Genomic DNA, 16,485 nt, shown 5'->3' on the forward strand with positions numbered 1-16,485 from the left:
GGAAATCAGTACTTTGTCTGGTTGATACTTCAATCCCTATCTCTTCCACCCAGTTAATAAGTAACTATGTGATTTGGCACCTCAGGCCATCTTCAGTGGTTTAAGGTGCAAAATCATTCATTCTGAGAAATTTGAATTCTCCTTCCCGATAGTCATTCAAGTTATTGTTTTAATAGGGAGTTAGGCCATACTCGAGACAGAAACCTTTCTACAGTCTGACCCTGGTGCATCTTCTCTGACATTTTCTCCTGGTAATCACATGCTCATTTACTGCCCTCCTTATCCTACAGCAGGCAATATATTCACCTACCTCAGTTATTTTTAATACAAACCTCTCTCCTCTCCACTTATTGAAATGGTACTGTTTTTAAAGTTCTTAATTCCCTCTTCCCATTAGGCTTCAGGGGCTAACTGTATTTTATACCCATGCACCTTCTTTCCACTCATATGGCAAAACTTCCCCTTACTGACTTTACAAATGGACAAACATTGCCATTGTATTGACCTCTCATTCAAGAGCAATATTTTTACAGTCCTTTGTTTGTGGCACATGCAGATGCCGAAAGGAGAAAACAATTGCTGAAAATATCAGCCATGGGTTAAGTTTGAAAAATAAACAGCATAGTGCACACTGGGTACTTTTCAGGAAAGAGAAGGGAACATTTATTGAGTTCTCTTTTCTGGGCACTTCACATAAATGATGTGAAATGTTTTATTATCACCAATTTACAGATGAAGAACATCAAAGCTCAAAGATATTATATAACCTGCCCACGCCACATATCTGTTAAGCAGCATTTAACTAAGAACTATTTCCCAAAGGTAGAATCTGTTTCCAAAAGCTAGGATCTGTATATGACCCATACAAAACCATGTTCCAAGGCACAGCCTTTGAAGTTAGATGAGTGTGAGTTTGATCAAGCCTCTGAGACTCCCAATTGGCCTGGGCAAATTATCTAACTTCTCTAAAAAGCTTACTTTTCTTACCTATAAAATATGGGTAAAATAAACATGTCCCTCAAAGTTGATGATTAAAATGTGGAAATGACTTTAAAGTGCCAGCTGAGTGTGACTCATACACAAAAACTAACATTAAATATGAAAATATTAAAAATCACTAAGCCTCTCCCCCTCCCCAATTACAGGGCAGGAGAGACGGAACCACAGATGAAATGAAATGAGACCACCACAGCTTTAAAGGATAAACTTTATTCAAATTTTGTGTCATATTAGCATACTTCCAAATTCAAACAGAATAATAAATTTTTAACTAGACAGACAAGGCAAAGCTTTAAAATTAAAAAAAAAATTCTGAAGGAGAAACTGCCAACAAAGTCATCCTCCTAAGTAGCATCGTGTAATGTTCTTGTCTGTCGTAAACCTATGTTTTTCTATGTTAATGTAAACACTATATTGAAAAGGTACCAACAGTTCCTTTGAAATGTGAGTAGTGTGTTAGCAAATTGTTCAGCAAAATAAATCTTCCAGCTGAATAAAAGCACTAGACAATTCAAGGCAGAGGAAATTTCCCAGAGCCAGCCACACATACAGAATCCCACTACAAATACCCTGTACAGTCAACCTGAGACATAGTTTAATTCTGATACATATCAGTTTTCAAAAACGACAACTTCCTGTGGTTAATGCCTTCTATTTCCTCAGACACACTTGATCTGGATGAGATGCCACTGGTTCACGAGCAGCTTCGGACCAGTCACACTTAGGGATCCACACTTAAATCCACATCACCTGCTGACCCCTTTTCTGAAACAAGATGAGAACAACCTTAAGTTGAGAAAAAAAAAAAAAAAAAACCTAAGAACAAGACAATCGTTTAAATGAGTTCTACAATGACAAAGTTAAAGTTCTCTAAAGGTGGTAGAGGAAAAGGTAAGTTCTAATTACTACAGAGAATTATTCCTGTAGAAATTATTTTATTTTTTATTTTGTGAGTATTTTGGTACTCACACTACACATATTATCAAAGATATTATATAACCTGCCCACTTTTTAAAGAAACTTTTAAAAGTTTCTTTAAAAGATTACAAAATGGGTATATTTTATATTTTGTTAGAATGAGGTTAACAAGGCTGATAACCAATAGGACTTCCATTATTTTTGATTAGTGTGTGCTTTTCACATAATACTAAAGCCACCAAGAGCTGATTTCATTCTGAATGTGCCTCAGTTGTAAGAACAAATATGCTATTTATGAACAGCAATGTGTAATAACTGAGAACATGCAACCAATTGGATTTTATCATATAGATAAACTAAAAATTCAGGAAGAAATTATAAAAGATTAACATACAGCGGTCATTTGAACATAATTAAGAAAAATCCCTTAAAGTCTTTTAAAATATAAATTCACCAGACCTACAATCTAACTTTCAAGATTAATTCAATCAACCAACAAATTCCTTTGACATTTCAAAATATCTTCCTCATGCTTAGAGACATGTCTCATTTATTTTTTACCTAACCCTTCCCACCCCACACACAAAACACACAACACTCCCACCACCACTACCACCACCACCACACAAAACCTGTGCTGCTATCATTCAAGAAAATTGACAGACTCAGGATAATGGTGTTTTTAAACACTTGGAAAATGCTGGGTAATAAAAGTATTTTGTTTTTCAAAAGACGAGTTACCTTTAAATGTGGTATCATCTGATGACATGAAGTAAAGATCTTTTCCCAGTGTGTGGAATACAGCCTAACAAAAGGAACCTTTGAATTACAACCAATTTTCAAATGAAAGTACAAAGTAGTTAAAATCAGAAACAGGATCATAGATAAGCCATAACAAAAAAGGAAAACAAAAAGTATTTCTTTTAAAATTATGACAATCTGGTTTTATAGTAAAGAATCACCTCATGTACATTTCCTATTTTTTGATTACTCATGTTTCTGGAACGTCTCCATTGGTACCCTTTTCCAAGCTTGAGCTCCCAGACCCTTGATGACATCAGTCTTTGGTGAGGGAAGGAGAGACATCACTGCTCAAGGGGCCACTACTGTCCACTGAGTGTCACAGATGATTAATGACCCAGTGAAGAGGAATAGTCCTCTGATGCTCCTTTCAATACTAATAGTATCATGTGCATGCTTGATGTGATACAGAAACTGATTCCTGAGACATTTTCTTATGACAAAATGAAATAGTCCAGGTTTAAGAATTCCTTAAAAATATAATCAGAAAGACATGGAGATCATGATTTAATATGTCATAAAAAGTTGCACTTAATTCAATACCTCATAATATTCACTTTTTAAGGAAAACTATTTCATTTGAAGATGTGTATTCTTATTTAAGGCTCCCTCACATGTAAGGAAAGGCTCATTTAAATCCCATTAATAATCAAATAAAAAACTGGAAAGCGTTACTCATAAGTAGTTTTTACATATATGCTTACTGGCTTAAAGCCAGTATGTGTGTGTGTGTGTATATATTCATACATATGTAAATATATGTGTGTGGGTATTAAATAGACATAAACCTAATCTACTTTAAATATACATGCTATTTAAACTATATAAGTATGTACTTGAATGCATACATATATGTACTTAAATGCTTTAATATGTACATATGCACTTTAGTTTTACATAGTCCTAGTTTTTTCTCTTTGGCATGTATAGGTACTTAATCCAACTAGAATCCTGTATGTACATATATATATATCTTTGACTGTGGATTCTTCAAAATTAATAGAGATATCAGAATATAAAAAAGGATCAGTAAATATTGATGCAAAAAGTTTAGCAGGCTGTTACCTTTGATAAGGAAACAAAAATGGAGTTGACAAAAAAGGTGAATTTTCCATTGTTTTTGATGGACAACATTTTCAAATGAACTAACTATCCAACACTAAGAGAAACAGTATAATGCGTTATGGCTCATGAATGTCATGCAATTGTTAAATACATTTGCAGCCTTCTGGCTACAGCTGAGATGGAGCAAACTTACTGTAGCCTCTCTTTCACTCATTACAGTGAAAATTCGGGGCAGAATTAAAAAAGCAAACATTTGAGAACTCTCAAAGGCAAACAGGAACAGGTGGATTGACATCTAAAGTAAAAATCTGAAAAACAGTTCACAATAAGGGTGAGTTTCACAGGCTTTTCTTTTTCTTTTTTCACTTCTTTATGGGATGGTTCAACCTAAGAAAGTGCTGAATTAAAACTGCCCAGCTGAATGGACTGCAAAACTCAGAGAAATCCCATATTTCTAGCCAGAAATTAACAGAAAAGGGCCCTCGAATGCTACAAAATAGGGAAATTCCTCTATGTTTTTTCCCCCTTATTTGTCTTCTGGTCGCACCTGATAACCACCCGGTGACAAGAGTGGCAATGCAGATGCCTGAAAATGTGAAAGAAGCCCTGTCTCCCTGGGCAGCAGAACCAGGAAAAGGGCTTCTGTTATCTTTAGAGCAGGAGGAAGGAATTCTTATTTTCTCTCTCTTCTTCATCACTATCACTCCAAACAGAACTGCAGGTCTGAGCAGAGGGAAATACGAGTGCTTTCTGGTCAGGGGACCCCCCAAAAAAAACAGGCCTCTGAGGAGCTAAATAAAAGAGAACCCTTGGAGCCAGAAGGTATAGAGGAAATGATCTGGGAAATTTTAACCCCTAATACCATATATGAACTAATGAAAGACGTAAGATCACCCCTGAGCTATGTTAGGCAGAATAAGACCAAAGAAGCCACTGGCCACTATATAAAGTGCCAAGTCCCAATCTAACTGCTGAGTGACCTATGTACTTACTGAACAACACAGTCAAGGTTTTGAAAATGGAACTGACTGACATGGAAATCACCAACTACTGAATGAGAGACAGGTGTGAACCTGATTGGGTTAATCACCTGCTAAGATAAAAAAAAAATTCAACATTCTCCAGAAGATTTTAGCAGAACCCAAGTCTTAAAACAAAAGACTCAAAATGTTCAAAATGTGATCCAAAATTATTCAACATACAAAGAACCACAGATAGCCGACCTTTTCCCTGGGAAAAAGACATCAGGCAGATGCAAACCCTGAGATGACCAGATATTGGACCAAGCAGACAAAGACTGTGAAGCAAACAGGATAAATTCAAATGCCCAGACACATCGTAGAGTAAGAGAAACTGCCCACCATATAGTCCTAAATGAAGAACAGAATATATAAGTATATGCACTGTAAAATCAACAGGGTCTAAACAAACTGAATAATAATCTATTTTTCCTTGAATGGATATGTTATCGGTGATTGTTACTTCCTCATTTTAAATTTTGCCATATTTCCCAGAATTTTTTTGCATCAAACGTGTATTTTAGAAGAGTCATGAACATCAAATAATTTTTATTCTTTAACCCTCAAAGTGAAAATCAAGGAGAAAAACATTAATAACTAATTCCCCCAAAATGAAAGTTGGCATCAAGTCCATGAACACTGGTTTTGTCATTGTTTTTTTTTTTTAACTGTTGTTCTTAAAGTAATTTTTTTCTTCATTTTTCCTCACACAAGGGCTTTAGAAGTAGTTCATTACAGAGCTCTCATTAATTAATGTCTACAGAATTCCATACCTCAGATGGACTCCTGTCCAATTTGGGTATGCCATTCCAAACGTCTTCAGGGTTCACTGTCTCCTCCACACCATTGGAAAGGTTCAAAACCTACAAGAGAAAACAAAGTTTAGTAGAAAGTGGTGATTTATGTTCCTCAGCAATCCTTAAAATGAGAGGTTTCACAAGATAACAAAAATGACTGTTTTAAACCAGTTTCAATCTTGTGTTTCAAACTCAGTGCTCCTTCAGTTCAAATACATATTGAGTAAACATCTGAAGATCAACCATGAATAAAATGTAGAGCTAAAGTGTCCAAACTCTAGAGGTCTGCTCCCATATGTTTATGTGCAAGAATATAATACATGAAATGCATAAAGCTCTTTTTCTGAAGGGGGGGGTCTGAAGATGAAGGGACCTTTAGAAAATAATTTCAGTGAATGCTTCCCAGATGAGGTGATAGCTACAGTAAATCTTTAAACTGGAATTAACCATTTGGGGAATGGGTGGGAATACAGGCAAAATAGAACTGTAATCAACAATTTAAAAAGCACACCAGGTGATTTTGGTACAGGTGGTTTTCAGATTGCAGGAAAAACACAATCAAATGGAAGTCCCTAAAAAGTTTTGTACAAAAATAATTGGTTGGATTTGCCTTGATCAATTCATAATAGCAGTGTGGACAATGAATTGAAAGACAAGAAGTAAATCAAATGGAAGATTATTCAAGTGATGTAGTTGTGAAATGAGAAACTTACCTAACATAGAGGCACTGGGTATAAACAGTTCCAAAAAAGAGATTAAGAAGTGCAACGTGTGGAACTTGGGACTATAGGATTTTTGAGTTATGGGAGATAAAGTGGGCTGAATGATTCTTTCTAGGATTCTTATAGATGGATATTTATAATCTTATAGATGACTTCCTTATTACATCAAATTATCAAGGGAACAAGCAAGTAAACATCTACCAATTGTATTCTGTAGTTTATTAAATTCCTTAATAATCTGCAAGTGTATTTTGAGATAAAACTATTTAAATCTCACTTACCCTTGTGCCTTCTTCGGCTATTTCCAAAATATCACATTTAGACCACGTATTTCTTAGACTTGACCACACAACACATTTGGACCCAACAGAAAATCCTTTCAGAGTGTAGGTGTTCCGTGGTGGTTGAGCTGCCAAATTGAATAGGATAAGACTCAAGGTATACCTCTTGATTCCTTAATGTGAAATATACAAGCAAAGTACTTTTCTAATCTATGATTATTACTCCTACGTAATCAGTATCATGCAATTACTATGTGGTGATAATAAGCTCTCTCTTTTCCTCAATTTTATTTTAAATATTATTTTAAATTCTTCCACTGCTGCCTCCCCAGATAATCCCTACTGCTTTCCTAAAAAAAAAAAAAAAAAAAAAAACCAGCAGAAGGATGTAATGTGAACTAACTTCCCTCCCTCCCTACCTCCTTCCTTCCTTTCTTTCTTTCACTAGGGATTGAAACCAGAGGCACTTAACCACTGAGACACATCCCCAGACCTTTTAATTTTTCGTTTTGAGACAGAGTCTTAATAAGTTTCTCAGGACCTTGCTAAATTGCTGAGGCTGCTTTTGAATTTGCAATCCTCCTGCCTTAGCCTCCACAGCTTCTGGGATTACAGGGGTGTGCCACCACACACAGCAAATTTTATTTTTAACACTGAAAATTACTATTGAAAGTGGGACTTTTATTACCAGTGGTGTTGTCTATGGTTTTCACAGCCATTCTTACATCAAAGCAGCATGTTGCCAGCAGATCTGTATCACAATATGACAGAGCTAGTGTACAGTGTGACATTGGAAAGAAATAGCTAATTAGAGGCTAATAATTACATAAGATAAGACACACCCACAGGATGCCATATCATGCAATTAAAATATTTGGAAAGCATTTTAAGGGATTAAAATGCAGGATTCAGGGCTGAGATTGTGGCTCAGCAGTAGAGCGCTTGCCTAGCATGGGCAGGACCCGGATTCAATTCTCAGTGCCACATAAAAATAAAGGCATTGTGTTGTGTCCATCTAAAAAAAAAAAAAATTCTCTCTCTCTTAAAAAAAAAATTAAAATGCAGGATTCAATACTGTATAATAGTATAACCTGCATTTCATTTTTATAACTGTATGCAGACAGACACTATGCAGATAAAGAAGAAAGTACAGCAATGGTGGTAAAGTAAGATGATTTTCTTACATTTTAAATGAGATTTATCTTTCAGGAACATAGCTTTTAAGCATTTTATTTTTAAACTCAAAATTAATATTTTAGCATACAATAATTTACACTGATTTCACACCCAATTTTTCTTGTTTAAAATGCCCTTCCATAAAAACCAAATCTGACTCATTTCTCTGTTTAATCTTTTCTTCCAAAAACTCAAGAAATTCATATAATTACTGCCTTTTCTTTAAAACCAAAAAGAGCCACGTGCAGTGGTCCATACCTATAATCCCAGTGGCTCAGGAGGCTGAGGCAGAAGGTTAGGATCACAAGTTCAAAACCAGCCTCAGCAACTTAGTCAGACCCTGTCTCAAAATAAAAAAATAAAAAGGGCTGGGGATGCAGCTTAGAGGTTGAGCACCCCTGGGTTCAATCCCTGGTATAAAATAAATAAATAAGTAGATAAATAAATCAGAACTTCTGAAGACAGTAAATCAAACCTTAAAGTGAAAGAAAACAAGTCCCCTTACCCGAGGTATGATGTGGTGAAGCGTTATTGTGTTTCCTTCCGTCTCTGGATTCTTCTTCAGAGAACAAAGGTATCAGTGATGAAATGGCACCTCTGTTTTTGTTTTTACATTCTGGAAGTTCTTCTAACATACTCATTTCAACGTGCATTTTGGGGTCACAATTCTTTCCAAGTAGATGCAGTGGTACTCTGTGCTGGTCATCAAAAGACTCCGCACTTGACCTTCTCATGTCCTCTGCACACCTTGATTCTTGGCCTTTCTGACTCACTCTTAAGGACAAAGGATTAGTGTTGTCATCCAGAGACAGCTGGGCTGTAGGTAGTTCTAGTTCTGGCTGTGTCTCAGTTTCACAGTCGAGGGGAAGTTGCACTGTGAAAGGCTCCAGAGTGATTTCCGTGTCATCGCTTTGGGAGAGAGGTACAATCGGGGGCACCAGACATAGCTCCTCTTTGTCATCATCCCCAACTAGAGAATGCTGTAACTCAATGGATTCTAGTTCTAAGAATTCTTTGGATTCATCATCAGGGGAAAGTGGCACCTCAAGTGAATTCAATTCTAACATCTCCTTTGTTTCACTAGGTGGTAATAATGTGTTAAATCCTGTAATTAGGTACGGATCATTAAACTTGGCTTTGTCAACAAAATGGCACTCTACTTCACCTTCCAGCACCTCAGCACCAATTTTGTCTTTGCAAGAGTTTTCAAAAACTTCAAAAATGTTATCACTTCCAAGGTCATAGAACTTACTTGCCTTGTTTTCAATAATGCTTAATGCTTTTTCAATTCTTTCAGCAAGTTCATCTGTCCGTGATTCCACATATAATGTTTTATCTTGTATGGCTTTGATACTTGTTTTCTTAAGTCCAATATCAGGACTGGGAATTGCCAGGGATCCCTTTATCTCTGGGCCATTTCTTTCATATGGTATATCACTCTTGGCCATACTACTCTTAGAATATTTCTTCATTTTCTCATTAATACTTTCACCTTTGCTTTTCAAGTCAACGATAGCTAAAGGGATATCACAAACATCCCTTTTGATTTCTAATATTGTTATTTCCAACACATCTTCTGTTACTATATCATAAAAATAATCATTTCCCTCTTGAGGACATATACCTTCTGAAATATTGAATCCTGAAAGGCAACATGGAAAAGCTTGCATGGGAACCGACAAAAGGTCAGAGGGCATGTTCCAGAGTGCTTTTGGCTCCACACAGTCTTCTGCGTTTCCAAAGTCCAGAAGCCTCACTGATGCAAGATAATCATCACAAATATTAGTGATAAGTGCTCTATAATAATGTCCATCTTCTCTATATTTTACTATACAAGGATCTCCAATGTGAGGACATGTGATACGATCTCTCCAATCTATTACTTGCTTTGCCCTGGTTTGCACTTCTGCTTCTAAATACTGAAGTTTCTCGGTGTCAGCAAACTGACACCAAAAATACTCAGGCCCATCTATCACAGTAGCATAAGCTCTCACAATCTTCATTTTTGGATTATACCAGTTAAGAAATACTGAGGTGTCACTGTTGGATTTCTTAGCAGACTTTGAACAGTCACCTTTAACTATTTGGGTAGAAAGTCCTATTTGAGATTTTTCACTGAAAGCACATCTACTAAGCATATCTTCTGATATGATCCCACGTTCATCAGCAAGAATAACTTCCCATCTATCTTGAAATTCAACAAATTCACATCTTACTTGAGCCTCATCAGTCCTTTGGGAAAAGTGATGCACTATCTCCTTTGAGTTGACAATGTCAGGAACCCAAAGTCCCCTTAAACAGCAATGGATGCATAATCCTGGTAACAGTGCATTAACCAGGTCAAGCCTACCTATTTTGTTAGTGTGAACCATGGAAACATTGCCATAATCTATGAATTGTACAGAGAGAAGGTCATCGGGTTGTTGTTCCTTGACCACAGCACGATACCATAAGTTGTCTTCTGGGAAAACAGCACATATCACATCTCCACTTTGCACAGTTGGCCCCGTATGATATTGGGGCCTCGTTTTAACATCATTTAATCTCTCAGAAAGACGATTGAGCTCAGCTTCATCTTCGGTTAGCTGGACATAAAAGTCTGAAAGATCATTAATGTGTGAAACATACACAGTTGTTTTAAAGCCAGGCATTATCATCTTCTGTGGGAGCTCACAAAATTTTAGAGGCAAATCTTTGTTACAAGCATCTCCTATTCTTCTCTCTGGAAGAGTGGCTTCTAGTTTTGTGGCTTTCAAAGATGGCTCTGCGAAGATTTCTTCTTTCTTTTCTCTTGTTAAAGAAAACACTTGATTACTTTTGTTTCCTGCAGAGTCCTGATACGGAGTGACTAAGTTTGTCTTTGTTGAACTTTGTAAACGTTTAAGTTCCTTACATGCTGAGCTGATCTTAGGCTTGCATCCTTCTCCAAAAATCTCCATGCTACATAATTTGTTCTCTCCTGTCTTACTTAAATGGTCTGTGGGTGACGTCATATTTTCATTTTTTTCTTCAAGAGTTCCAGGTATAGAAGGAAGTGTTTCATTCTCTTTCTCTTTCTTCCTGGTTCGATTTTTGTAGCCAAGTAGCCCTAACTTCTCATTAATGTTAGCATTAATTTGAATACTATCATCATATAGCTCTATAATCAGACGTCCATCCGGATCTTTTGCTACAACCAAGGCCTTCAATGACTTATCTAGAACAGTCTCCTGAAACCATGTTGTAACTTCTTCTGGTATATTACTGGGAATATCAGACAATGAGCATTTAACAGCTTGCATGGGCAAAAGTAAAACATCATAGGCATCACGAGGTATTGAGAGCAGATTGTCACTTGTTATGTAGATATTCCCAAAGTCAACAAAGAAGACTTTAGTTGGCTCTTTTTCTATTACTATCCCTCTGTACCAGTTTCCATCAGTGTACTTGGCAAGGCACAAGGTTCCAGGGATCAAGGGAGATGTTTTTAAATTCAGCAAAATTTTACTTAACTGTGTAATACTACAGGACAACTGTTCTAAAATATTTGCATTTCTTGCCAGCTGGCAATAAAATGTCCAGGGGTCATCGACATGTGTTATATACACTGAATCCTCACTACCAATTTTCATATCATGTGTAGAATAGTAGTAGGAATGTAGCTTAACGGAAGACTCCAGAGGCTTCTGAAGTTTTACTGGTCTTGCTAGTCTCTTTTCTACCAAAAAATGACATGCACTCTGAAAGGGTGTTAGCAAATCTACAACATTAAACAGTTCTTCATCATGTATTGAGGCCAAAGCAAATATTGTGCATTTTAATTCTAGATTGTTTTGCCATGCACTGTCTACAAATTCACTAAAAGCTTGTATTGCTTTTTCATCCCAAACAAAGGGATTTTCACTAGTTGGTTGAATTAAATTATAAAGACTGCACCTAAAAGCCTGAGCTTTAACCTTGAGAAACTCATCACTAATTGAATAAAGATTCTTCACAGAAATAGTATCTTTGTCTCCATAATCTACAAATATTACTTTGACGTGCTCTGAAGATTGGGTCCCACTAATCAGAGCTCTGGACCATTTACCACTTGCTGTTCGCTTTGCCAAACAAGCAGGTGTGGTTCCCTGGTGAAGAGTCATGGTATTTTTGCAGTAGTCCTCAATATCACACATTAAAGTTCTAAGGCCTTGAGTGTTCTTGGTCAGTTGACACCAGAAATAGCCAGGGTTTTCAACATAAGACACTTTGACTTCTACTGTACTTCCAACTTCCAGCTCTTCTTTATAAGAAGAGCCTGGTTTAATTTTCAAGAAATTTGGCATCAGGGGAGAATAAACAGGGGCTTTTTTCTCTTTTTCCTGTTCCCCTTGTCCAGCGGAGATATTTGTAACAACTGTTGTATCAGTCAAAGCTTCTGAAACAGAGATGGTTTTTTTCTTTCTCAGCTTTCTGTTCTTCTACCTTCTTGGCGGACGATATTTTGTTTTCAGCAATAAAATGGTTCGAAGCATGCCCTGGGGAGTGAGCATTTACTACAATATTTTCTTTTGTTTCAAATTCCTGATACTTGGCATATCCAGCTTGAGCAATTACCTTACTAATGTTTTCTTCCCCTGCTCTAGATTCATCAAGAATCTCTATAACATATTGATGATCCTGCTTATCAAGGATATGGATAACCAATTCTTTGTGGAGTACAGTCTTTTTAAAAAAGGAAATTGCCTCTTGGCTCCAGGTTTTCCCCAAAGGCCAAATATCGGCAAGGGTGCACTTTACAGCCAAGGCTGGTAGGCGCCTAAATTGAGGAAGCAGCATCCTTACGTCATACCAGTCCACATTTTCTGAATTGCCTCGGTCAACTAGAAATACATCCACACTCTTGTCATCTAATTTGGTGACTATGGCCCGATAGTAGCCATTTTCTTTCCATTTAACACAGCAAAGGTCATCAGGTTCGGGTTTCAAAACCACACCATCCAGCTTACTGGCAGAGGAATAGAAACTGCACATTCTTCTCATAAGCTTGCTGAAGGTGCCATTGTGTTTCCTCAATCTAATCCAAAACTCAGAGGGACTCTTAACAAACTCTACCTGGGCATCATAGAAGGCATTCATCTTCAACTTGATAGACCTTAAGGCTGGGAGTGAAACTTCTTCATCTACTTCTTCTGCCGGGGACTGAGACTGTAGCGCTGGGTCTGGTTCTTCTCCCTCCTCTTCCTCCTCTGTCCCCTGGCTCTGAAGGAATCTGTCAGCCAGGCAACATGACTGTACTCCAAATACACCGTTAAGATTAATCCCATCTTCTCCATACAGGGTAACATAATACACGTGCTCAAAGGAACAATAAAATTCAATCTTTGCATTCACTGCTTGGCCCAGTATCAGTGCCTTCAGGTCACCGACCTGTGACCTAGACCAGCCTCTCCCGCCGTCCCAGAGTCCATACAAGGCACAAGGATAGGTCACCACAGGCATTCGAAAATATTCAGGCAGCAAGTACCGAAGGCTACTACAACTCACTAATTCCTTTCTTCCGTAGTCTACATGAAGCACCTGGGCACAGCGATGTGGTCGAAAAGTCTCAAGCAAGAGCGCCCTGTACCAATGTCCATCCAATCCACAGGATGCACATGGAGAGCCTGGCTTATCTGGGCTCTCCTCCCTCTCCTCCCAGGTAGTACTGGTAGAGTTCTCATCCCCTGTCCCCAGGGAACCCCGGTATACCTGGGCCATGCTCTCAGAGAGGCGGTGGATCTCCTGCGATAGGCTCCGGAGTTGGCAATGAATGCGGTGGGGATGACATACTTGGGTTACCACTACAGGCTCTGTCACGCCCAGCTGCAGCTGGGGATAGAAGTAATCCAGGCCAGGCTGCTCTTGCTTGGGCAGGACTCGCGGAAGAAGCGGGGTTCCGGGGCCCACGCCTGAAGTCGTCAAGGTAGCGCTTGAGCAGGGAGCGGAAGAGACTGTCTGGCACCTGCCGCGCCAGGCTGAGCTCCTGCATCTGCTGGAACACAGCCGGGACCTCCAGAAGGACCAGGCGATGTTGGAGCAGCAAGTCCAGCACCCGTCCGTGCGCCTCCTTGCCCTGCAGGTTGCTAAGGAAGTCCACCGCACTGGACGACCAGTGCTGCGGCTCGCCCCCGCCGGTGCCGCCGCCGCCCGCCGGCACTAAGCCGGCCAGCACGCAGCTTAGCACCTCTGAGGGCAGGTGGAAGAACTCGCTTCGCCCGGGCGCCAGCGAGCCCGCGCCGGCCGTGATGGTGCGGCCTTCATCCAGCAGAAAGACGCGGCTTTCCTGCGCCTGGCGGCTGACCACGCGGCAGCGGTGCCACAGGAGTCCCACCTGCACCAGGCACAGCTCGCCAATCAGACTCCATTTTGCCCTGAGACTCCACATCATGTAAGAAATGCTTCTCCCAGGGAAATCTCCACCTCTACCCATCAACAGTTGCTTAGCATAGCATGTTTGGCAACACAAAATGTCAATTCTTATACAATGTAAAAGTGTTTTCTTTGTGGTTCCCATTTTTCTTGGACAGTGTGTTCTGTCAAAGATTGATTATCTAGATATTAGTAACCATTCTTTACCATGTACATGACATTTTTGTCCATGCTGGGTGAACAAACAACAACAAGAAGTAGTAATATTGTCTTTAAAGTTACCAATGCAGTTTCGTTTCTAGGTCATCAAACAGTTGTTGAAAAAATGTGAATGTCTATAAAATGTCTACTATCCATTGTTTCTAGGATTTTTCCTCAATTGAAAAAAAAAAAAACTGATACTGTTCAGTGCACTTCTCTGATATCTTTGATTTTAAAAATAAGTAAATTTTATTTAACATATATAGAATTAATTTTAAATAAGTTTGTTAGAGACATCTAATTGGCTTACAAAGTTAAAATGTTAACTGCTAAATATAACATCAAGTACTCTTGACTCCTAAATTTTATAGGGTAACATACTTAAACATTAAATGTGTTTTCCTAAATTGATAAATAAAAGAATTTAAAATTACTTTGTGTTGTCACTAAAAATGTGTTTTTCATTCTGCTTATGATTTTAGATCTCATGACATTTGTTTATGGTTTTGAATTATACAAACAGCCACTTATTCTTTAATGTGGTTTTGGACTACAAAAAGTGTACTCATACCCCGGGTGGGGGTTGAAGGGTATAGACTTGCAGCCTACCTATCCCTTGGATGGTGGATCTGGACTACCAGCTGGTGAATAAAGTTTCCATCTCCCGCTTTAAAATCAACTCAGTAATTTATTGCAATGTCACCTTTACAATATATGCACATAGAGTAATAATTTGCAATTCATTCTGCTCTTCTTCCTCCCTTCATACCCCTCTCCCCTTTCACTCCCCTTTGTCTAATCCAAAGTATCTCTATTTTTTCCTAGCTCCACTTCCTTATTGTGCATTAGCCTCCACATATCAGAGAAAAACATTTGGCCTTTTGTTCTTTGGGATTGGCTTATTTCACTTAGCAAAATATTCTCTAGCTTCATTCATTTACTGATAAATGCCATAATTTCATTCTTCAAGGATGAGTAATATGCCATTATGTATATGTATTACATTATCTTTATTAATTCATCTCTTGAACAGTACCTAGTTTGGTTCCATAGTTTGTAACTGCTTTGCAAATATAATCTCATGACATCTTCACCTTATCATTGTTGAGAAGGTTCATTTACTAGGCCCATTTGCTGGATGAGAAAACGGAATCTCAGGGAATTCCACCTAATTATTCAGAGATATTTTGTAAAGCAGAAATACAAATCTAGTTCCATCAGCACCCCCAATGCATTCTACTTCTACACAGTTCATGGCTGACCTTATCTTACCCACAATCCATCCTGAGCAGGTCCCAGAAGGAAATCAGGCTGGCTCTTCCCAGAGCCCTCTAGACAGAGGTTGGCCTCCTCCACTCTTAGTGTTATTTTTTCTCTGATTGCCTGGCTCCTCTCCAGGCTCTTCAAGCTGTCCTCTCCCATCTTTGTTGTTCAGTGACATCACCTGTCATTCATGTTTTTATAGACCTCTGAGGAAGAGAAAATCCACATGGATTTCAGAATGGCTCAAGATGTAAATGACTGGTCATAATTGGACACCCTAAAAGGGGATGGTATTGATGGCACAGGGGTATAAATCTCATGATGGGCCAGAAAACTCATTTACAGAGCAGCCAAAGGTTTATGTAGATCCATAAAATGGCCACAAACAACCTGAACATCTAGGTAGTAACTCATCTGGAGCAGTCATAACCTCTTTCTGCTGGAGAAATATCAGTGGCTTCTTTTGGAATTGAATTAGGTGTGAAAAATAGCTCCTATGCCATTTGGCTAGGAAAACTGGTAATGATGATGAAGGTGATAATGCAATAGCTTATATTCATAGACCACTTTGCATACATTATTTCATTGAATATTCACAAAGTCCTTTCACTGACTGTCCTAGTCAGTTCTAGCTGCTACAACTAAATACTCGAAGCTTAAGAAACATTTATTTCTCCCCATTTGGGAGGGTGGGAAGTTCATGGTCAAGGTACTGATAGATTGAATTCTTGGAAAGAGCCCTCTTTTTGCTCATAGCTGGCTGCTTCTCACTGTATTCTCACTTGGTGGAGAGCAAGTAAGCCCTGGTCTCTTTTTCAAATTCTGAGAACACTAATCTCATCTTGGGAGACATGCCCCCCCTGGCCTATCAAAA

General features: G+C 38.4%; 1 pseudogene; it reads right to left on the reverse strand.

Moving 5' to 3' along the window:
• Positions 1-1,720: 1,720 nt before the first annotated feature.
• On the reverse strand, positions 1,721-14,163 carry LOC139706123 (tudor domain-containing protein 6-like; annotated as a pseudogene).
• Between the last annotated feature and the right edge of the window lie 2,322 nt (positions 14,164-16,485).

Source organism: Marmota flaviventris, chromosome 6, assembly GCF_047511675.1.
Source record: "Marmota flaviventris isolate mMarFla1 chromosome 6, mMarFla1.hap1, whole genome shotgun sequence".
NCBI lineage: Eukaryota > Metazoa > Chordata > Mammalia > Rodentia > Sciuridae > Marmota > Marmota flaviventris.